Here is a 26,012-nt window from a genome sequence, read left to right as displayed (position 1 = left end):
CTCTTAAAAATTAATTTAAAAAAATTTAAATATTGGTGAAATACTTGAACTTTATCAAAGAAGATATATGAAAGACCAATAAGCATATGGGAAGATGTTTAACATCATTAGTCATTAGGAAGCTACAAATTAAAACCACGATGAGATACCACTAGACAACTTTTAAAAGGGATACATTTTTTTTTAAATCTGACAATACGAAATGCTGATGATCACAGAAATTTTTATTTATTGTTGAAGGAAATTCAAAATGGTACTGCACTTTGGAAACCTCATTGTCAGTTTCTTTTAAAATTAAACATGCACTTACAATATGATTCAGCATTCTCACTCTTAGGTATTTACCCAAGTGAATTTAAAACTTAGTTTTACACAAAAACCTATATGTAAATATTCACAGCAACTTTATTTATAATTGTCAAAATGCCAAAATAACTAAAATATATTTCAACTGGTGATTGAATGAACAAACTTAGTATACCTATACAATAGAATACTACTAACCTATAAAAAAAAGAATTATTGATTCAGGCACTATCATGGATGAATCTTTAATTCATTTTGTAAGTGAAAGAGGGGAGACCCAAATGACTAAATATTGTATGATTGCATATGTAAGAAATTCTAGAAAAGGCAAAACATAGAGATAGGAAGCAGATCAGTGGTGGCCAGCGTTTAGAGATACAGGAGGACTGACTACAAAGTGATAGCGTGAGGACATTTTGGGGGTGATGGAACTGTACTGCACGGTACTGTGGTGATTGACAAGTGACTGTGTGCTCATCAAAACCCATAGAACCACACAACACAAAGAGTGAGCTATATAGTATGCTAATTAAAAATAGGGAAACAAATGGGATGCTGGAATATTCCAAGATGGAGTAGGGACTGTGTCAAATGAAACTAGCCAAATTACAAACATAAGCCGTAACTGAAGGCCATGGGAGAAACAAATCTACCCTGAGTAACTCTGAGAAACAATACTTTGGCAGGATAAAGATTGAAAAGTATAATGCTATAGAGAAAAATAACCAAACATAGACATACTCTATTTGATCTTTTTTTTTTTTCTCACAGGAGTACAGGTGAATTCTGAAATCACTTTGCATGTATACTGGGGTGAAACATACAAGAAAATAAATTGTTGAAAATGAAAGCTGGGTTTCTCATTGTCACATAAACAAAGGGAGATAGCTAAAACTAACCTTGCAGTGATAGAGGTAGTGATATCAATATGAAGTCATTTTTATTTTCATTTACATACAAATAGATACAAAAACAAATATAGATATGTGTGCATACATGGGTATATATACATAGCATTTACTAGCTCTACCTACTGAAGGTCCTAGAAGCAGTAATGCCACAGTAGCAATGAACACACTTCATGCCCAGATTTTAGTTTAAATACCATTCTGCAATAAAAATGGAACCAGTGCCCTCAGGAAAAATGGCTGATTCTAGAGCTAGGGCTGGAAAAATGCAAGATGAACCTGAAGCACTTTGTAGTGGCAGGAAGTGAAATAGAGGCAAAAAATTATTGAGGCATGTCAGAATGATACAGGAGCCAACCAGAAAGAGTTCCCAATGACCAAAGCTGAAACACTTTAAGCAAGAAAATAAAAATCATATTAGATGATAACCTAAAGGATAAAATATATGTTAATGATCCACACTGATATAAATAAATGTTTGAATAGATAAATGACAGAGAAGAAAAAAATCTTTCTTACACAAAAATTCCAATTCACTCACCTCCCGTGTTGAAGCTTAATTCCTCTCCCCTTGAGTGTGGGCTAAACTTCACTACTCAGAAAGTATGGAAATGGGGGAAAAAGTTAACTTTTCTGTGGCAAAACATGGCCACCTTCATTGAGTGATCAATGTTATCATCTCCAAGATAAGTCATGTTGATACCAAGTACCTTGGTATGATGTGATGAGGATATTTTACTTCTGTGATATTTTTCCCCCAAACCCATAGGCGTATTCTAGTCTTGAGAAAAATATGAAATAAAGCCAAGTTGAGGGACATGCTACAAAATGCCTCACAGTACTCTTCAAAAGTTTCAAGATCATGAAAGGAAAGACTGAGAAACACAGCTGAGGAGATGAAAGAGATATTATGACTTAATGCAGTATGGTATCCTAGATCTGATCTTGAAACACAAAAAGGGCATTAGTGGGAAAACTGGTGAAATCCAAAAAAGCCTGTAGTTTAGGTAATATTGTACTAGCTTTCCTTGTTTTGACAAAGGCACCATGGTTATGTTAACAGTGGGACAAGCTGGGTGAAGGAAGCTATCTATACATCCTTGAAACTTTTCTGAAAATAGCAACTTATAAAATAAAGAAATCTTTAAGATGAATTACAAATTTTTAATACTTGCTCAGCAATAAATCTACTTTAGGAAGAGTCCTCTCGTATGTAATCTCATCGTTTCTACCCCGGTAAAAGTATATTTTGCCATTTTTACCTATTTAAGTCATTAAGAACCTCTGTTCTTTATTTGCCATAAAATGTTCAATCATGACTTAAAATTTGAGAATGATAAGAGCTCTTCACATACATTTGCATATTTAACAATTCATACCATTTGAACCATTCAAAGTTATGATTCGATTTTAATTCTTTTGTGGCCATTTGGTTCCATATTCTTGGCAATACTGTCTTGCTGGTTATATAGGCATTAGTTTTTATTACATAAATGGCTGTGTGTTCAGATACCAGATAAACCAATAAGTGGCCAAAATAACTCTAATGCCATTTTAAAATTAGGATAATTAAGGACTCGTGTACTTTATCCAACACAGTAATTATTTTATATTATAAGGCCCAAATTCTCTTACATTTTTTTAAGTGTTTAAAGGTTTCTTTATACACATCAACCTTCAGTAAGCGTGTAAAGTAGGAAATTCAAATCACATTTCTTGTTTATAAATAAGGAAAGAAGTCTCTGAGAGGTTAAGTGATTTGCCTAGAGACAGGCAGATTGTAAGGATTGAACATCTACACAGAACACACCTTGCTTAAATTAATCCTTTGGCTTTTGTAGCACTTCATAAAGTCCACTCCATATGGAAATATTCTTATTGGCTAGAGTATGTCGTTGTTTTTTGTTTTTGTTTTTTTAACTTCCAGAGATGACCAAGCTCTTTTCCTTAATTTAAATGAAATTATAACAAAATTTATTTCATTTAAAAAAAAATATTAGTCATGTGTAAAGCCAAAGATCTCACCTGAAATATCTTTCTGTTGAACTTCAAAATCTGACCTAAGCTACTAGACTGGAAATCACTGTTGCTATATTACTTATGTTGTGTTAGATACAGTATGCTTTCACTTTAAGGAAATCTAATATATGAGAATCAAAAAAAATCACAAAATACATAAACTGAGAAGTGATTTTTTTTAATTATAAAATGTCTCACAAAAACATGTATCATGTCTTTTCTTCGATAAGAAGAAAGACATGACAATTTCGTTAGTTGTACATAGTATTTAAGAAAAAATAGATTCATTTTATAAAGCAAAGCATATACCCTTGGACATTGTGATTCTTTTCTTTGGTACTTGCATCACTATGCCTGTCTGCTGCAATTTCTCTAAGTAAGAGTGATCTCATAATCTATAGGCAGTTTTAAAATGGAAAAAAATTATAGCATACTCTCACTTATCAATAAATCAGGCTTTCTCCCTACTGCTTTCCAATCACAATGCAGACTTCTAGCGGAACTATTTTATTAGGTAATTTGAAAATACTTTATTAGGCTAGTTGAAAAGCTTCTTGAATATGAGAGGATGATAAATAATAAAAGAAGATACACCAATAGAAAACATGTTTTATACCTTCAAATAATAGTATAGTAGGTACAGAAGACAAATGCAAAATCAATCTAGTTCATCCTATGCCTAAATCTCATTTGATATCTGTTACAATGCATAAAGATGCATTGAAAAGAAGATCCCCAAATCTCTCTCTCTGCCGTATTTGAACACTTAGAGCATTTGATATCTGTTACAATCTCATTTGATATCTGTTACAATGCATAAAGATGCACTGAAAAGATCCCCAAATCTCTCTCTCTACCATATTTGAATGCTTAGAGCTCTCACTATTTTCTTTCTTCTAATCTAAATTCCTTCTACCATAGTGAAAGCCTTATTTCATTTTTGTTTAGTTGTTGTTGCTGTTCAAGAGGTTATTCAGAAGAGTTTCTTTGTATAAGACCTGTCTTGTTTGTACTAAGCCTTCCTACTATACTGCCTGGTAAGTAATAGGTACTTAAAAACACTTGCAGTATTGAATTTCTAAAAAAAAAACGCCATCGAGCACATTTGTACTCAAAGCACAGTCGGATGTTAATTTAAAATTTGCGACTTTAAATTAATGTCACTTAAACCCCCCCAAAACGAATACAGTGACGTCTCCATTCTTATGTTTGGAATGTCATAATCTACCTCAAAGTAAATCTCTATATTGCTAAAGCGTGAAATCTGGCATATGCCCCTTTGGTTTTATGGATGCACAATATCACATATTCATTATGTTCGAGTCGAGGTTGAAGATGGAAAAATGTCTTACATGATAAAGTGAGGGGAACTTATCAGTAAATCTTCAAGGAGCAGAAAATAAGTGATGTGCTGGATAGCCAGAAGAATTTTAGGAAAGTAGCAATCTGTATTCAACATTAACTTGTTTACTTTGCTGTGATAAAACACCTCTCCATCTAAAACTTCAGAAATACCTGCCAACTATGTCTTGTTTGAAAGTTTCAGGGGAAATTAAGTGACCTAATCCCACATCCAGGTCAAAGCAATCAGATGGAAAGAAACATTTATGGTAGATAAGACATGAGTGGAATTGGAAAATCTCCAGTGTAGAAATTCAGAGCACTAAATAATCAGGAGTTTATAAAACCCCTAGAAATCTCAGAAATCTTTTGGGACATTGAAATTTTTATGGAGCATGGAATAATTGCTTAGAAACCTCAAATGCAGAGACTGCTATTTACACCTATGTTACTTTTGTTATTACACAAACATTAAAGCAATATTTAAAAACTCATAAAAATGTATTATACTCGGAAACCAACCACCCCAGAAATTCACATAGCTTTTCGTCTGTTTCCTTTCATTTCTAATCCATATGTATACACAATTTTACATAGCATAATTATAGTTGTGTGTTTTGATTTTGTGCTCAATGCCAAATCATGAACACTTTAACATATTCATTATTTTATGTGTCCTTATAATGACTGTTTACTTAGCTCTTTTCTTATCTTAGATATTTGGGTGTTGGTGGATATATATATATATAAACACTTCATTTTAAATACCTGTATTTATCAAACATTTTTGTCCTTATTTTGGATCTTTTTCTCTTGCAGAGGAAGTAGAATTCTGGCTTAAGAGTCATTCTCTAGATACTCAGAGTATACTAGGCATGTAGCTATGGAAAAGGTTCTAAATTTTCCTAGTCTTGCTTTCATCAAATGACAAATGAAAATAAAAATAGGATTTCTACTGTAGAATTGTTAAGAGGATTAATTGCAAAAATGTATAAGATTATGCAGAGCGTCTATTTGGGCAAATTCCTAGAAATTAAACTATCGAGGTAAAGAATATGACTACACATATTCTTTCCAAAACTGTTAGACAAGTTGTTAACTTCCAGAGTATTCAGCTGCCAAAAAGATGAAAACCAGTCTTCAAAACCTTAAACAAAAAACGACAAAGCTGAATTGATTGCTAACTTAAGGAAGGGGGAAATATATCGGTGGGGCAGAGGCTCTCAGAGCAGAGAGGACTGCTGAAGTTTTGAAGCTTGAAAAATGCTCACTCAGTCAAGCAGAAAAATATTTATGCCACCCCTTACACTCTTCTGTAGATGTAAGACATTGAAAATTATCAATTACATGCAATGAGTTATCAGTCTTTGAGGCATCTGAAATCAAAATGTTCTCTGCCTCTGCTTTCAACTAGGAGATTGAACATATTTACATGTGTTCATAATTTCAAACTACACCTTGAACTCATGTCATTTGCTATTATAAATGTACTTATTTGATCTAAATAAATTCTATGGAGCAGAGGCAATGCCATCTCTGCATTCTTTAATTTTCTTGTAGGGCTTAGAGCATGTCCAGACAGACAATGAGAAACATAAATTGATTATTAAAAGGGAAATGAACAACCACCTGTAATAATATTAAATAACTGAGTAGGGAATTTAAATCTAAGGGTCAAGGCTTATTAACCTAAATAATAATTCATAAAAAAACTGTTTTTATGAAGTTTCAGATTATTATTTAGCCTGAGAATTAATAATTTCTCTTTTTGGAAACTACTTTTTCTTTAATAATTGTAAAGGACTTCTTGAGACAAATTTAAATCAATATATTTTAAAAGTAACAGACTCAACTACATAATTATGAAAAACTTCAGGATAACAGAACAAGTACTATAAACAAGTAAAATGTTTTTTTAATTTGAAAACTTGGGAGATTATATTTACAAAAATTATATTAGACAAGGGCTTAATTTTATAAAATGAAGAGAGTGTCTACAAATTAGTTACAAAAAGAGACAATACAATAAAAGGGGCAAATAAAGTCTGAATAGTCATTTCATAAAAGGGGAAATAAAAATGACTCACAAAAAAAGGAAATAATGCCCAACCTTACTAAATATTTAATAAACAGGAAAATGCAATTTTGTGGTTTCATGGGATATTTTTTAATTAACATAATTTTAAATGGTTCATAACATCAATTGTTATCAAGGGTTGGTGGAAAATTAATTCTAGGTGGAAATGAGGTGAGCCTTTCTGGACATCATGATGGTGGCATTTATAAAATTTAAAGAACATATATCATTTGACCCAGTAATTCTACTTCTAGTAGTTTATTCATCAAAACCATTTGTACACACCACCAGGAAACCAGCCCAAAAATGTTTATTGCAAATTTAGAATGACAAAGGATCAAAAACAATCAAATTAATATGGGAGGACCAAAATACATAATGGTATATTCTTACTAATTAATACTAAGCAACCATTGAAAATAATTTGGTGAATATATAATGACAGAATAGAGTATCAAAGTCAAATTATTCAGTGTAAAAAGCAAGTCTCAGAGTAATGGGCTCAATTATCTAGCATATGTATGTATATATCAATATATCTGGACACATACCAGTATAAAGTTAATGAAAAAATTCTAGAAGGATATATGCTAAACTGAGACAAAGATGATTATCTATTGGGGAGGAAAGTGGGTTGAAAAAGTGGAAAACTAAAATTGGGCATTAACTGTTTATTCCATGTATTCTTGAATTGTTTCAATTTTAATAATAAAAAATATATTACTTGTATACTTTTTATTTTAAGTCAGGCAAATATACTATATACATAGTATATACATACTATAGCAAATATACAAAGATACTACATAGTTAAATGTTTTCAGAGAAATTTATTGATTAATTATCTGTTAATAATTGGTTAGAATTTTTGCACCTTTAGTTAAATAATTAAGCCTTTGTTATTATGTATTTCTGAAAATCATACTGATAGGGCTTAGCTTTGGCTGGAATCAAATCTTATGAGTAAATTAGATATCAATTGGAAGAAAAAAATCAGGCCCTCCTCAGTAATACCACACTGAGGGTTGGAAGAGGTGGTGAGAATCTCAATCAGTATGTTTGTTGGAAGGCTAATTTCTTTGATTTGAAAAATCATTTTTATTTGAAAAAGAAGTGAAAAAATAAAATTTTATTTTCTCTGCTGTGAGAGAAATTCTTGTTGTGTAAATTTGTAAAATATTACAAGACTTCACCTGTATCCACCTGGTTACAGCACTTGTATTAAATAAGAAAGAAGAAGAATGAAACCTGGTGTGAATGCAATGTCTCATTAGAAGACTGTGCCAAGACACCATTAATTATAAATGGTGCCAAGACACCATTAATTAATTATATGTCCTCCCCACCATCCATCTTGAATGGCTCAGTAACACAATTTCTGAGTCTCCATGCCTTGAAAAACTTAATAGCCTTCTATTTTTTTGTTAAAGTACCTCTTGAAAAGGCAGAAATGGAGATGTCCTGGTTCTTGGACATTAAAACATGCTGTAGTTTCACTGCAAGTAATGAGCCTGAAATTTTCAGATACTTCAATTGTTGCTACAATTATTAATATTCAACCTGCCTTTAAATATTCCTCCTTAGAGGATACAGAAATCATTCTTTTTTCCCTTAGGGGTAATGCACTAAATATTTTTTCTTCTATACAATTTTAATTGAACTACATATACAAGTTTTCAAACTTAGTGCGAGGATAGAACAGGTGTTCATTGTCTTTCTGACTCATTCTGAAGCTGTCTCTTGTGCAGTGTCAGAGGAAGCCCTTGGAACTTTGTCTTTTTTCTTCCTTGATAATACAACCTGTTGCGTGTTACTCTCCGGCCATTTCTAGACTCACTATTTTAGAAGTTCTTCAAAATTTAATCTTTTTGTACTCTGACTCTATTCAGGGAATCAGTACATCAGAGTGGTTATCCTTGCTTGTAAAACTGAGTCAATAATAGTACCGACCTCATTGTGTTGATTTGAGAATTATATGAGATGACATATATTAATACGAGGCCCAGTGCCTAACTTACATGAAATCATTAATAAATATGAGCTGCTAGTGTTATTTTCTTTCCATGAGTTCCTAGATACCTTCTGTTCAAAAATGTCACTACAAACTGCTATACTTTGCTCCTTTTCCATTTTAAATTTTGTGTTGCTTCAGTTGCCTACCAAACACCTGTATGAAGAAAATGAAAAAAAAATGAGTAGAACATACCATGAATGACTATTTCCCAAAATTCAGCTATCGAGAATTGTACAGATAATACTTGAAAAGGTGGTTTGATTTTCCTCATTTTCCAACTTGTTTTTCCCTTTCCTTCTTCTTCCCTATTTATGTTTGAAATGGCTGCTAACACTAACCAGTAAAGTTGTGCAGACTACGGGTGTAGTGATATTACACTCCCCCAAATACACACACACACACACACACACACACACATGCACACCTTTGTTTTGGATCATTGTTGAGCTTAATCATAATTCTTTAACCAAAAGAAGAAATCAGGCATTTGTTTCAAATTCCCATCTCTGAGGAAAAAGCTCTATCAAGACAGCTTACCTCTCATTCTACTGCTTCTTGACCTTCAGAGGAGGTATGTGGTTGTTTCGTAACCTGGGGATACTGCAGAGAATCCCAGCTTCCACACATGCATTCCCTGAGTCCTCTAGGAGTCCCTCCCACAAATCCCCTGAAGAAATAGAGATTGAGAAAAGATTTCCTATTACTTTGCAGATAGCACAGAAACCAAAGGAAGTCATCTTTCTCCTTTACCTTATAACACAGAAATTTTCTCTCCTGTTCCCAAACAGGTAAACTATTTCTCTAATGTATGGAGAGGAATTAGGAAAGGGGAGGTGATCTAAAATTTACTAATTGCCTAAAACATGTCAGTAAATTACAATAATTATTTTTGAGTATCACCATAGTCTTACGAAGAGGTTATTATAGTCTCCATTTCTCATCTGAACAAGCCTCCAAGTCATTAGAGATTTGCCTAAGTCCCAACATGAAATGGAGCAAAGGCAAATAAATGATGCCATTTATCAATTGTTTGTATTTCCCTCCTGCCTCCCTACAAAATTCCCAAATTCCCTGTAATACACTGTGTTCTTCCTCTCTATCATTTGCATCACTTGATGTTGGAAGAAATATGAAAGTCTTTTGTTTTTTATGTTACAGTTTTTGTAACATTTTTTTCTACAAGCTTTAATAGTTTACTTGGGGTGGGAATTCTTTCCCTCTTCATTTAAATACTCAACATCATTCAAGGAAATTAAGCAAAAAAAAAAACAAACAAAAAAGGGTTTCGAAAACTTACATATCTACTATTCTTTTCCTAACAAACATTTATAAGCCGTTTCTGAAAATGAGCAAAGTGTCAGTTTTTCTGCCCCAAATAGAATGTGTCCTTCTCTGGTTTCAGCTGCATGTTGCAGTGTATTTGTTATGTGTAGGTGTGCATTCCACAGCAGAACCATCGTTCACATAATAGAGGAAGATGAATTAAAGTGTAGAAGATACATAATGTGGGAGAATATCTTCAGTATCTTCTCAAAAGAGCTGAAAATTATCCCTGGACTGGTGAATGGGGAGGGGTGACAGTTTGGGGGCTTATCAACACTCCGCTAGATACTTTTCCTGGTCATTTATGCTTAGTCAATTTTGTTTTGTTATTTTCTGTTTTTAGTGGTTTGTACAAGTTCGCTTTTGACGTGAGAAAATACTTCGTAATGCGTTTTGAGATACTGTAATAGAATTTGTGCTAAAATGTATGAAGGACATATCAGTCCCTATAAGCTCTCTTAAAAATTTTGTGAAGCATAATCACCCTGAGCGAAGCTCTATTTTCAGAGTCTTATTCTAAAAATCAAAAGCAGATATGCAAAAAAAGCATATAATTCTGTTTGGTTCAGAGCATTTTTCTTTTTATTAGTATCCTTGCACATTCATGGACAGTATGGGCCATTTGTGTGTGTGGTGTGTGTCAGGGGTGTGTGTATGTGCATATGCTGGGTAATGATATAAAATGTATATCTTATTGTGGGTCATAGTCAAAAACTTTAAATGCCATTTTACCCCCAAAGAATAACACTGAAGAAGTAGAACTCTTAAGAAACTTTTCCCAAATCTAGAAACCCAATCCTTTGCTTTAAATACAATCTTCATTCTTGCGATGCTTTACTTAAATAGCCATGAAAGTAGCTAGAAGAAGAGTACAGGATGAAGTAAAACTAAGAAAAGGAAAAGTAATGAAATCATTGCAAACACTTGAGTAGTCAGTTGATCTTTTTAATAATACGAACATATCTTAAAATTCAGTAATAAATGGTGAAAGCAGATTAGTAGGGCTCAGACCTCAACCCTACAACTTGCTGTTTGAGGAACCCTGGACAGTTATTCAACCACATGAAGCTATACATCCTCACCTATGATATGATGGTTAAATTACCTCTGTATCTTTAGACAGTTAACAGAATTAAGGTGTATAATTCATATACTGAACTTAGTGCCTCACAGGTAATAAATTTTCAACAACTATTAACTGGTATTTCTACATCTCTACAGGAGGGATTACAAAGCACTAATTTATAGACAGACTGACCTAAGATTGTTTTGTTTTGTTTTATCTGGTTTTGTATGCTTGTATAGTTTATACACTCTTAAAATTATTTGCAAAATTAGTAGTCTCTTAAGTGAAAAGTAAATTTTGCTCTTTGATCTTTGAAGAAATATTATTTTTTGTAAGTTCTCTATGGTCCAATGTGGATAGCGATAGTTTCACTTAATTTTTTACTCTAAAAACTTGATAGTTGAACTAAATAGGAGTGATTTTTAAAAAGATTTCAGACTGATATGAAGTTCTTCCTTTTTCATGACTTCTCAATAGAGAAGGCCACAAAATATGAGACTGGCAAATTTTTAAAAATTGTATCAGACACATGAGTTTTGGAGAGAGCTGCAAGAGAAAAATAAAGAGATGTGAACAGATAAAAAATACATGTTTAAAATACAGTATTTTTCTGATTATAAATTAACATATGTTCATTATAAAAATTCAGTTAATACAAAAAATAAAAAGAACAATGTTAATATCTTCGTGCATGGGTTTTAAAGGTATTTTTGTGCATATATACAGCTAATAGATTATTTTACTGGGATTATACCATACATAGAGTTTTATACATTTCTTTTGTCTTGTTACTACATCTTGGATGTTTTCTGTATCAACACATAAGTCAATAGTATTGTTTTAAGAGCTGATAGTATTCTATTCTTTGGATTATAATTTTAATCAATTACTTATTCAAGAACATTTGCCTTATATCTAATATTTAGAGATTGTAAACAATGCTTCTATCCTTGTACAAAACTCTCTGTGTCCTTCAAATATTTCTCCTCTAGTTCCCAAATGTGGCCACCAATTATTGTATGGCAACTATGTGATAATCACAGTGTTAAGAGCATTTTGTTTTAATTACAATAACCATGCAAGACACGTACCAGCATTAACTCCATTTTACCAAATAGAGTAACTGAGGATACATACAGTTGAATAATTTGATAAAAGTTCACACAAAACTAGAATTATAACCAGCACAGGCTGATTTTTTTAAAAAAACAATGTATATAACTATTACATATAGTACCGCTCTCTCATAACATGTACATCTTAATTTTTTATAATGTTTATTAACGTTTCCAGAAAATTTAATTGATTTTTGATGAATAATCTAAATTCTGTTTTGTAGGACAACTGCAATTCATTTTGTCCCTAGTCCCTAGTGCATGGTCTATTATGGAACCTCACCAAATAGCAACGTGACACATCCACATTTCATGGCATTTGCAAAAAATGACAAATCACACAGTTGCTGAGGAGTTTATAAAACTAGTTGCAAAGTTAAGAACTTATATGTTGCTTGGAAAGAAAGCAGGACAAGTTATTGGAAATTACTTTATCAAATGACTTTATTGAATATCACATAACATGAATGGCAGACCATGTTGAAGAAAAACTATTATTGTCTGAGTTTGCTAGCTGATAGTTTTCTTTGCAGTTACATGAAAGCTCAGATGTGGGTAGTATAATCAATTGTTAGCAGATGTATGGTTGATATACATGTGGGACATTTTGTTCACTGAAAGTGTGTGCTAAAAGAGAAGAGATATTTCTTTAGTTACTGTTTATTATTCTTTTGAAAAACATTGTAGCCTCAGACAGTATTCCACTGGGATTAGAAATGAATACGCGCCAGTTATTGTGCCCCAGGCAATGGTATTAATAAGAAAATATCAGAGGTTGCACTTTAATGCCAATACTTAAACTGCTTTGGGCCAGAGACCAGTTGACCAGCCAATCTAATTAATATTGACTATGGTTCAACATCAATAATAGTAACAATATTGAGCATTGGGAATATAATAAGATTATGAACACTAAGTGTACTGTCTAAAGATATGTGCAGCAAATATAAAACCCTGGCTTTCTCTTCTGCAGTATACTCGTTGTTGAAAGGAAAAGTACTTTTGAAATGAAGGAGAGGAAACAAACATTTCTTCCCAAGACCAGTATTGCCATTTCTATGATTTCAGGTGACTTCCTCACGCAACATATCTTAACGATATATTCAGTATCTAGCATAGCCAGATAAATGACTCATTGCCAGAAAAATGACTTTTCTGAGATGAAGATAATAGGATCCCTTAATAAGACCAAAAGAAAATCATGAGAAAGACCTGATCACTTATAGATCGCCTTTTTCCCAAAACTTGATGATTTTGTCTCCTATCTTCTTTCTTTATCTCTGTATCACCTGAGAAATATATTGATGGTATATCACTGGGCATATTTAAAAACCACATCCATATGCTGCATTAGATCATAAAGAAATTATTTCAGAGTAAAGTACCATCAAAGAGTAAATTAGAAAGTAATTTACCCTTGACTTCCTAATAGCTGAGTGAGTTGAATCATTTAACCTTTTAGCTTTGAGCATGATATGTTGACTTAATATCTGATGAAGCACAGGAGGCTGGATCTCAGTATTCAGAACTATCTAAGAGAGCCTCTGAATGATTGTTGTAAATCTTAATTGATATAATTGAAAGTTTAGATTTAATACTAAGAAATGAAATGTATTAGAGCCTATTTATCATTGAGTTAGAAATAAACAGTATCACCTATTATAGTATCGCTATTATTGCAGTTTTAATTGTATTATGTTTTATTATATTTTATCTTTGTATTTTAACTGTGATAAGCATTTTAATGTATCTAAAGTTGGCAATATTTTTTGCTTGCTAAGTATCCATTAAGTGGTCTGCAGATGCTGAAAGATTGATGTCATGCTTAGAAATATCTTCTTCACAGCCCTCGGATGCTATCCCAATGCTTTTTACATTCAGAAGAGAGCAAATTTTATTCCAAAGAAGTGTAAAGAATCACTTAAATGTGGCAAAGTTGTGTATAGGAGTTTGGGAACATTTGGGGGTTTTAAAGCTATAGGAGAAAAGAAATAATTATGATGATTATGACTCTCAAACCAAAAGCTATTCTCACATTTCACAAATAATCAGTTTACAATCAATCAATGTAAAAAATTTAGTATGACTTTTCATATGACTTATGAGTATAAACTTTTCATATGACTTATGAACCAGATTTGATCTTTACAGCATACAGACTACATAATAAAAAAATAGAAGAGAGTACAGGAACATGGAAATTTAAGACAGTTTATAAATCCTTGACATTTACCTTTTCTTGTTTTCTATATGCATCAAGACAATATTTAGATTCATAGTCCTCTTAGATCGATCAGCGAATATCTACCAAGAACTTATTAATTCAAGGCACATTCTGAGGCTCTGTAGAGATAGAAACCATGAGATGTGACTTCTTTCCTCAAAGCCTTGGTAGTTTTATTTGCCTTTTATTTGTGTCTTATAGTCCTCCTTTCACATAAGTTTTCATTTGGGAGAGTACAGTTATCTTAAAGAGTCCCATGGTAGTCTGTTTCCCTGACAAACAGATCATTTGTCAAGGGACATGTTTTTTTGTCAATTATCAATTATCAATCCCAGCTTCCTTTTCATACTGAAACATCTTATCAAATGCCTGTTCAGGGGCTTCCCTGATGGTCCAGTGGTTAAGAATCCACCTTCCAATGCAGGGGATGCGGGTTCGATCCCTGGTCGGGGAACTAAGATCCCACATGCTGTGGGGCAACTAAGCCTACGCACCACAACTACTGAGTCCGCGTGCTCTGGAGCCTGCGCACCGCAACTAGAGAGAAGCCCGCACGCCGCAATGAAGACCCAGCACAGCCAAAAAAAAAAGGGACTTCCCTGGTGGCACAGTGGTTAAGAATCCGCCTGCCAATGCAGGGGACACGGGTTCGAGCCCTGGTCCGGGAAGATCCCACATGCCGCAGAGCAACTAAGCCCGTGCGCCACAACTACTGAGCCTGCGCTCTAGAGCCCGTGCTCTGCAACAAGAGAAGCCATCCACAGTGAGAAGCCCACACACCTCAACGAAGACCCAACACAGCCAAAAATAAAATAAATTAAAAAAAAAAAGCCTCTTCATTCAAAATGTAAAGACATTCTAATATCATTCTCCAATAAAAGCAAGGAAATGTTTAAAAAAAAAAAAGATTGGAGAACCTATCAAGGGTACAAAGGAGCCAACCGAAAGACCTCCTTATGGCCAATTCTGAGTAGCATATAATGGAGCAATTTTATCCATAAAAGAAATACTGTAGTATCACAGTATAACCCAATGTATAAAATGAATACCCGTGAGTATATACTTATATGAATAAATGATTAAATAAATGGGGGAAAAAAGACATCTCCTGTTCAGAAGAATTCCAAATAATTTATGTAGATGCTTCACCCTCAAGGAGGGAATGCATAACTCCCAACTCCTCAAGTGTGAGCTGCATGTAATGACTTCCTCCCAAACAGTACAGTATGGAGATGGGGAAAAGGAACTTAACAGTGTTGAAACCTGATAAGCCCTACTTCCAGCTGATAAAGGTTAACAAAAATAGTGGTAAGTCAAGTTGATAGACTGTATCCTTGGAACGATGTGATAAGAATGGCACTTTACCTCTTTGGTCGTCCTCCCCAAACCCCATAACCTCAGTCTAACCAGGAGAATAATATCAAACAATCCAAATCGAGAGATCTTCTAATCTGACCAGTACTCCTCAATACTTTCAAGATCATTAAAAATAAGGAAAGTTTGAAGAAATTGTCATAGTAAAGAATTGCCTAAAGTAAAATGATGATTAAATGTAATGTGGTATCCTGGATAGGATCTTGGAACAGAAAAAGAACATTAGGTAAAAACTAAGGAAATCTGAATAAAATATAGAATTTAGTGAATAACAATGTATCAGTATTGGTTCAATAATTGTGACAAATGAACCATAGTAATAGGGGAAACTGGATCTGGAGTATACAAAAGTTCTCTGTACTATCTTTGCAACGTTTCTATAAATGTAAAACCATCCTGAATTTAAAAGTTTATTTAAAAAGTTATACATAACGGGCTACCGGAAGCTATAATCTAAGATCTATGGAGTATCCCAGAGACAACTAAAAGAAGGAAAATGTGTCTCTGTGTGCTTATAACTGCTGGACTGTTCTCTCACTTCATTCTGTCAATGGAGATTCTACATAGTTGTCTACATTCTTATTGTCTCTTTCAGTGATAAGCTACTAAAAGACACAGACCTTACCAATTTTGAATTAGTTCAGCCCTCTCTTGATTAAAAATAGGGCAGCAATAGTTTTCCAATACAGAACTGGGTATTACTGTATCTTTGGGGAAAATGACTTTGCAGAGAAGGAAAGAGGTATTTAAAGTCTTTAGATAAAAGAGGCAGGATAATCTTAGCAAAGGTAGAGTTTTGCTTGATTTTTATTCTTTCCTCTTTCATTTATGCACTTCTATTTTTTCCCTTCATTGCATTATAAAAATAGATCTGAATGCTGACAATGAAAAATGATAGCTTCCAAAGAAAGATATGTGAAGGAATATTCTTGGGTAACAGAGTCCAAGCACCTACGTGTTCTTTTTTAACACTTTAATGTTACCAAAAAAAAAAAAAAGTGAAATTGAAATGGCACTTCCTAAGGCAAAGAGAGAGAGAGAGAGAGAGAAACTGTTAGCACAGATGGTTAGCAACAAGGTTGAGGACACAATTAACAGGCTGAAATTATGTCAATGTATAGTATCTCAGCAATACAGAAGCTCTGGCAACAGCAGTCAAGACTGAGTTGGCTTCATTAATAAGTTATCCTTTCACTTCCTTTCTGTCTACCTCTTATATCACTTATCCCTGTAATATACAGACATTTTTAGGTATCTGCAAATGAATTCTACTAATCAAGAAAGCCTGTCCTTTATGCAACGTGTGTTATCTCCTTTAAAGTGGAAGTTTCTCTTTCAGGAATATTTAATCTTAGTTTGAAGCATTCAGATAAAATTTCAGAGAAAAAGTGTAGCATAAATTAGACACCATTAAAGCAGAGGGCATCCTGTCAGAAAAATTCATCCATCAGTTATTGATTGCCTTCAGTGTGGAAAATGCAAATCTCAACTTAATCTCCATGTTTAAAAAAAATTGTCCAGTGTCTAGAAATTAACATTCTACATGCTAGACAGCAAGACTTTGCCTTACGAGTTACCTTCACCACTGAGAATGTTCACATTCTTCATTTTACTGCTCAAATATCTAAGGTATGCTATGCATTATATACCTAAAATCTTGACAGACATGCAGTTACATTTGAATGATTAAAGAAATATGTTTTATGTCCTATCAGGTAATAATTAAATCAAAACTTCAATCTCTGAGCAATAAAGAGTTTTTCTGGAATATACCTTTTTTTTGTTAAATCTAGACAAACACAGATTTTTTTGTTTGTTTATTTGATTAGAATTAAAGAGACTTTCTAAGTATCCCAAAGTTACTATATTTATGACAGGTTATAACACAATATGGAAGCAATTCTTTAATCAATTTCTTCTGAAATGTTTTTTTTCTTATATGTTTCCATGTTTTAACAATCTTTATACTGATGATAAAGTCTAGACAAAATATATAGGCTAGTGGATCATTTTACCAAATATTGGAAAACTACTAGTTATAAGAGATTTTTAATTACATTTCTATGGAAAAAAATAAAAAGTGTTCCATGATCAAATAAATTTCAGAAACGTTGCCTACCATAGTCTCCTCTAAGTTTCTTTCCATTAGCATATGAAAAGTTCTAGTAAATTCTATAGAAAGAATGTCTGCCAAAAATGTTATGAGAGCAGTAGGAGTAAGACTGCAGAAGCAAACAGCATCCAAATTATGAAGGGTCCTTTTATGCTTCTCTGAAAAGTTTGGAACTTTTCCAAAATTTCTTTTTAGAATGACCGCTTTGGCAGCAATGTGAAGGATGGATTCAAGACCTACTCAGGGAATTTTTTCAGTAATCAAAAGAAAAGAAAAAAACTGAGCAAAAGTAGTTCTAATCATACTGAAAAGATACAGAAAGATTAAAAGTATATTAGAAAGGAGTGACAGGATTTGAAGCCTGGCTGAATGTTAGGGATTAAAATTCAAGACTGAGTCAAGTTTACGGTTTTGGTACTTAGCGGATATTGGAGCCACTTACTAAGACCAGGCACATAAAAAGGAGCATCAGAAACAGACAGAATAAAATGGAAAATCTGTTTTCATGTGTGTTGAGTTTGAGTTACCTGCAGAAAATCAAGAAAAATATTCACAGTGTGTAGTTGGATATAGAACCATGGAATTCCAGAAAAAGACCTAAGCTACAGATATATACTAGCAAATAGATGGTAAAATGATGGGAATGGATGAAGGCACTCAGAGACAGTAGTCAGAATGTGAACTATAGGGAGCACAACAGCAACAAATTAGTATTAGATAACTAAGCAGACTCTTCAGGTGGAAAAACATAAGTGAGCAGGGTCATAGAACCCAAGTGTAGGGAGAGCATCGAGAAAGAGGGAGTAATTATCAATAGGACAGAAAGGTTCAGTAGGAGATATATAAAAAATATCCATTGGATTTAGTAATGAATCACTTGTTAGTGATCATAGCTGTGTTACCTGTATGAACACTACAGTTGCCCTCAAGGCAAAAACCAGATAAAAGATTAGGTGGGAGATGCAGAAGTGGAGATAACAAATGCGAGCAATTTTTTACTTAGGAAGGACAGTGCCAACAAGATAGTAAATAACAGATACTTAGGTAGAGAATATGATTTTGTTCCTCCTTTATTTTATATTTAAGGTGGGAGAGGGCCAGTAAAGAGGAAAAACACAGAAAATACAGGTAAAGTGATCTTTGATTAACTCAGATTCATGAAGAAGCAGGGAGGGACGGGATCTAGAGGGATCTGCCTTTCACAATGACTAAAGGAAAAATGGTAATGATAAATACACATGCAGATAACTTGTTAAGTTTAAATGCATAATATTGAGGGATTTCCCATCTGTCAGATTTTATATATTCTCTTTGGAGTAGAAGGCAATTTCTTCTGCTTAGAATGAAAAGAAGTTTAAACCACAGAGGCTTTAGGAAAGTTCTGAGGATTATGAAGGAGCCATTCTGAGGAATGGATGAGTGACTAGGGACTTTTTTGTCAGACTATTGAGGACCCAGTTGAGTTAGGAGCAATGGATCTGTATTGACACCACACTATTTGGTTGCATGATTTTCTCTATAAGTGATCAGCGGTCTGAGTGCAGAAAATGAGAAAACAGTTGGATTGACCCAGGATCAAGGTGTCAAGGAGTTGAGAGTTTTGGTGAGATAATGTCTAAGTAAGGAATGGAATAGATAAGAAGAGGATGACAAAGAAATCAGAAGGTTTACAGCTCAAGCAAATTCAATAGCATATGCAGTGGAAGCAAGGAAGTGAGAAAAGTGGGAGTCTAAGAAGTTATAGGATATTTGAGTGTTAAGATTTCAGAAGTAAAGCTGTAGGTCATTGTAACTGGCCATAAGGATGATGCCTGAAGGAGCTTGCAGATGGAGGTCATTAGAGGTGACATGGTTAAGCAACCAATTGGCCATCAGGTTGGATGTGTTATCTGTATGAACACTGTGGTTGCCCTCAATTAGGGCAGGATTAGTTTAAACAAAAAAACCTGATGCTTATCTATTTTATGTGTAGTAGTGTGTATCTGTTAATCCTATACTCCTAATTTATCCCTCCCCCTTCCTTTCCCCTTTGGTAACCATAAGTTTGTTTTCTGTGTCTGTGAGTCTGTTTCTGTTTTGCATATAGATTCATTTGTATTATTTCTTAGGTTCCACATATAAGTGATATCAAATGACATTTATCTTTCTCTGTCTGACTTACTTCACTTAGTATAATATTCTCTAGGTCCATCCATGTTGCTGCAAATAGTAATATTTCATTCTTTTTTACGGCTGAGTAATATTCCATTATATATATACATATATATACCATATCTTCTTAAACCAGTCATCTGTTGATGGGCACTTGGGTTGTTTCTATGTCTTGGCTATTGTAAATAGTGCTGTATAGCACAGGGAACTATATTCAATATCTTGTAATAAACTATAATGGAAAATAATCTGGAAAACATACATATATATATATTATATATATATATATATAACTGAATTACTTTGCTGTACACCTGAAACTAACACTATATTGTAAATCAACTATACTTCAATAATTACATAATTAATCAGAGCTGAGAGTCACATGCCAAAGAATTCAGAGGTTGTTAGAAAAAAAAAGCAGGAAGTGGGAAAGTAGATGGTAGAGGGGAAAAAATAGAAAGTTATCTACCTGGATAGCCAGAGCATCAAATACATAAAATTTTACCCAAAGATAGAGGATAAAAAGTAGAGGGGTATTGAGGAGAAAGGATTCTAAGGCTGGTAGGGTATAGGAAAATGAGGAGCCTAAAGTACAAACCTGGAACTTAAGGCAAGGGTTCCAGAGGGCACAGAAGAGAAGTAGGGGTTTGGGTCAAAAGACAGGAAAGGAGTAGCAGAGCAGTGCAAGGGTAAAAGGAAAAGAAAGGGTGGATTTTCACAGGGGCTTGCATTTTATGTGGCAATGCAGGATGGCAGGGATAGGAAGCATGGTGAATTAACTCACCCCAGATTTCAGAGAGAGCTCTAGGACTTTGTGACAAGCTGAGAACCCAGGAAATCTGGGGAATTTGACAGTGGTAGACCAGTTCTTGCTGGAATCCAACTCATGGCATACTATCAATATTACTTCTCCAGATCCCCGTTGTCCTCTCTAAGATCTAGCTGGTTATGATTTGACTACTTTTGTTTATTACAATTCATAACATCCCTCTCCCTGTCTGCTAGCTTCCCCTCTCCAAGTTCTAATCTTATCCCTCCTCCACTTTGCATCCCAACTCTTCTGTAGGGATTGAGTAGTCCAAACATATCTAAACAATATATGTATATCTGAGAAAGGATATTTTAATGGCAATGTCAGGGGTAAGGCCAACAGTTTGTACAAATAGCTCATAAACTTGCCTACAAAGCTGTACAATCCTTTTAAAAACTAGAAATTTCAGGGATGGAGCCAGGTGTTGGAAGATGGCAAAGATAATCAATCCCATTAGAATTTTCTATTTCTAAGGCAAATTTCTAGTTCCTGAATTCATCTGTACAGCTTCCTCTTATATTAAAAAATGATACTAAAGGCAATACTGATCTGTGCTTGTAAAAATAATCAAATTATCTTCTTTCCCACCATAAATAGGAAAAAAAAAAAATGATGTTGTAAATAAGGTCAACAACCAGAAAAGGGCTGAGCTATGTCAGTGTCCTATCCAAAGTCAGAATCTGAGAGAAAAATCTGGCTGCACTTTGCCAAAAGTGAACAAAAGATCAAATTCCAGAAGATCTGCAAGGGAGGAAAAATGATCAGACTCAAAACAGACTTGGATTAGGAGCTACTTAAAGGTTCATCATTAATGAGCATAGCACAACTAAATGAATCTTATCCAAGATCAGAGGCTGTTTGTCCTTTTACTCTTTTGTGTTTGTCCCACCCCCACTTGAGTGGTTTATTTTCTCTGTATCTGTGTCTATTATGGGATAAATATTGCAGGTTATTCAGAAAATTTTACAGAAAGGACTACCTTCCAGAAGGATCATGATAAATTATTTTGTATATGAATCCTCAAAAAGCTTATTAAAATACACATATCATGTGTAGGGAATAGCATGTAAATATCACCACTCTCATCTTCTCTCTTATGAGAAGACTCAAGAATTTGGGCTTGTAAAATCTCCTCCTGAAAATGTCTGTCCGAAAGCCTGTTCAGCCAGTTTTCCCCAGAGCACAGAGTGCCTCATTTCTGATCTCCACCCCGAACTCCTTTCAGGGTGCGTTGAAGGTCAGCGGCTGCAGTGGCTACTAGTGACTTCATTCTTGTAGAAGCAGATGGCAAGTGCCAATTTTTAGTTGGCATTGGCATAAGTAGTCAATGTCACAGCTAGTAATGATGCCAAGACCATTTTAACCCCATAGAATGTGCTCTTACATGCTACATCGCCTCCTGACTTAATTTCATGCATTGTTTGTAGTTGCATGACCTTGGACAAATTACTTAACGTCTCTAAACCTGAGGTCCCTACCTGGAAAATCCAGGTCCTAAATGACATTTCCTTGTAAGTTGGTTATGAGGATGAAATGATGTGTTGAATGTAACTGCTCAGCTCAGTGCCAAGGAGCACAGGAGCCCTCACAAATGCTACCTATGCTATTATTTCACCTATAAAATAGAAAAGTCAAGGATTCCTTCACAGGCAGTGATTCAATAAGCATTCACTGAGTGTATATTATGTGCCAGGCACTGCACTAGGTACTGGAGAATCAAGAACAGAAAGATAAGCCTCTTGCCTCAAGTGGGTTCTTGCCTAAGGAAGGAAAGAACACAGGCAAACTAATACTTGCCAAATTTATTTCAATCATTAAGATAGAGACGTGGAGTGGGGATGGTGTAGGCATCAAGCATGGAGTGGGCAGGAAAGGGCTGGAGATTTAGGAAGCGTTTGCTAGAACGTGGCATTCCAGACGGAGAGAGGAAAGTGAGCAGAGGCAATGGAACTGCAACAGCTTCCATGTGCTTAGAAAACACGAAGCATTTCAGTATGGCTAGAGTGCAAGGATGAAAAGTGCCCCAATAAGATAGAAATTAATGGTTACACAAGGAGGTAATTTCTTAAAAGCAGGTTAAGTCATGTAGCTCTTTCTTTCCTTCTTTTCTTCCTCCCTCCCTCCCTCCCTCCCTTTCTTCATTCCTTTCTTTCATTCATCCCATCTTCCCTCTCCATCCATCTTTTTCTCCCTCTTGCCCTTGCTTTCTTCCTATATTCTTTCTTGCTTTTTAGTACACCCTTTTCTTCCCCATGTCTCAACTTTTAGTCCTCAGGCATGTCATAGCCTTAGTCTTTGTCAGTGCTGAGTACAGGGCCATTAGCAGCTGTTGTACCACCAGTATTTTTTTAACAAGATTATTTTAAACTGTAAAGGTATAAACCTGGTGGGTGGATTGAAATTTTAGACAGGTTAGCCTAGTCATGGGTCTTTTTGAACAAAGAAGGTAAGTGGGAACCGTACTGTCCTGTTAGAAGCCAGGAAGGAGCCTTATGACAGAGGATAGTGAAGGGACATCATTTAAATAACTTAAGCGGATTCCTTCTCCACCTCCCCACCTTCTCTGCTTTGCTTTTTGCCACTTGGAGATAGCTAACTCTGGTTGTGCACCTGTCTCAGAAAGCCTTGATTTAGCCAGTGGTGAGGTGAGGCTTTCCAGATAAACAGTGAAATGTACCTCTTAATCAGTGTGCTCTTCCCCTCCAAACTGGGTCTCCTGTTTACCCCTCTCTCCTTCCATACCCTCACCTGGTTATGTTTTCACAACATGGGACCTTTAGCCATACACGCATGTGTGCCCACCTACACACACACACACAGACATACACACACAGTAATGGAACTTGTTTATTACATCATCTGTGACTTGTACTTTTGTGGGAAGTTAATTTCTAATCCTCTTTCTTCCTCAGTGATTGTTTTTCAAATTAGTTGAACGAATGATGATATTTGTTTGCAGCTTCCAGTGTTGCCTATAAAGAACACCAGTTATTCATTTAGGGAAATTGCTTGATCAATGCTATGCAGGGCTATTGTAAGTTTTTTCTGCTGAGAGGAGAAAAGAGTGATATGCCAGATTGAAACAACTGGAAAAACAGATCGCTGAATTACAAGTGAAGATATAATTAGATGCACCCTCCAATAATTGGTTAGAATTGGAAGCATTTAAGTCTGTACATAATCAAATATTGCCTGGAAATGTTACAGCATCCTTATTTTATGCTAAATAGATTTTTATGGAAGGGCCATAAAGGAGGAAATCTGCTTGCTAATTTGATTAAAAACACGATGGATCTGTTATTTCAGCTATTAAGACTCCAAATAGGAGGAGACGGATTAGAAAAGAAAAGAAGAAATTAATTTCATATTTAAGATCTATTATCAAACATTGCATATTTTTTAAGTGCAATTATTTATAACAATTGAATATGCATTTTCGTAATTACTCTCAGAAAAGAATAGATATATTCGTAGCTTCTCTTTAAAATGAAAAAAAGATCTAAAGAAATAATAGCACTCTGCCATTGGTATTTACGGGAGAGAGAAGGCAGTTTATTAACCACATAAGCCCATTTCATAGAAAATGCAACAGAGATTGAAAGGATTCCGCTTGCTGAAGGCCATCCCCAAACACAGATCTGTAGAGTCCCATAACTTGCAGACTAATCCATCCTCTGCTTATACATTTATAATTTCTTTATTTTGTCATAGCTATTAGTGAACACACTTTTTTTGTCTTACTATTCATCCATTAAACAGATATTTACTGAGCACCTACTGTGTGGCAGGCAGTGTTTCAGGCACTGGGGACACAGTAAAGAATGTGAAAGGCAAAGTTTCCATCAAGGATCTTGCAATCTATTTGAAAAAGGGCAATGTAAGTAATAAAGTACAATATATAGTGTGTTGTATGTTAATAAATGCTAGGGAAGGTAAATATGTAGAAAATGTGAAGTGTGGGGTTGCGTTTTTATTTTAAAGATAATGGGCAAAAAAGACCTCACTGAGGAGAGCTTTGAGTGAAGATTTGAATAAAGTGAAGGAGCTGCCCTTGTGGCTATCTGAAGAAAGCCCTTAGGCAACGTGCAAAGGCCCTGAGGCAGGCATGTCCCTGGCTGGTTGCAGTACAGGGAGAAAGGTTATGCTGAAAGAGCACATCAGAGAGATGGCAAGGATGGGGTGGGGCGTAAGGGAGGGGTGCCTATTCTATTAAGCCTGGTAGGTCTTAAGGTCACAGTAAGGATTTGATTTCTAATCATAGTGACATGCGAAACTGGCTGATTTTGAGCAGAAGAGAAATGATCTGCCTATTTCATTAGATGTGAGCTTCTAAATGGCAGGGGCTACTGTGGACCATGCAGCTTGTACCTTTTTCTGAGTAGCTTAATATGGTCCCTCTTACCTAGGATCCAGAAATATGTTTTAAGTAAATCATAGTTCCAAAGACAATTCCAATTTCCTTTTTTGTTTGTATCCCATCACTCTACTGGTTTAGACAACTCAAGAGCTTTTTTTTTTTTTTTTTTTTTAATTTTAGAGCTACTTGTATTTTTATTTATTTATTTATTATTGGCTGTGCTGGGTCTTCGGTTCGTGCGAGGGCTTTCTCTAGTTGCGGCAAGTGGGGGCCATTCTTCATCGCGGCGCGCGGGCCTTTCACTATCGCGGCCCCTCCCGTTGCGGGGCACAGGCTCCAGACGCGCAGGCTCAGTAGTTGTGGCTCACGGGCCCAGCTGCTCCGTGGCATGTGGGATCTTCCCAGACCAGGGCTCGAACCCGTGTCCCCTGCATTAGCAGGCAGATTCTCAACCACTGCGCCACCAGGGAAGCCCTCAAGAGCTTTTTTATCTACTTTATTATTTAGCATGCAATCAACACTGGAAAGTATTTATTAATGAATGATGGTGGTTAACTTTTACACAACAAATCTAAAATGTGGCTCTAATTTAAACACAAAATGACAAATTTGGAAACTGCAAAGGAAAACACGAGGGATCCTATCTTTATAATCCAGTTTAAATGCCTATATTTCTTAAGAATACACTAATTTGATGATAGTAAAACAAAAATTATCTTGATGCAGCATGAATATGGTAAATATCCTTTGCTTTTTCTCCTTTGGATCTACATTAAAGAGGAATAAATCAATTCTGGAGCCACTTTGCTG

This window comes from Eschrichtius robustus, chromosome 9, assembly GCF_028021215.1.
Source record: "Eschrichtius robustus isolate mEscRob2 chromosome 9, mEscRob2.pri, whole genome shotgun sequence".
NCBI lineage: Eukaryota > Metazoa > Chordata > Mammalia > Artiodactyla > Eschrichtiidae > Eschrichtius > Eschrichtius robustus.
This window is presented reverse-complemented; position numbering follows the sequence as displayed.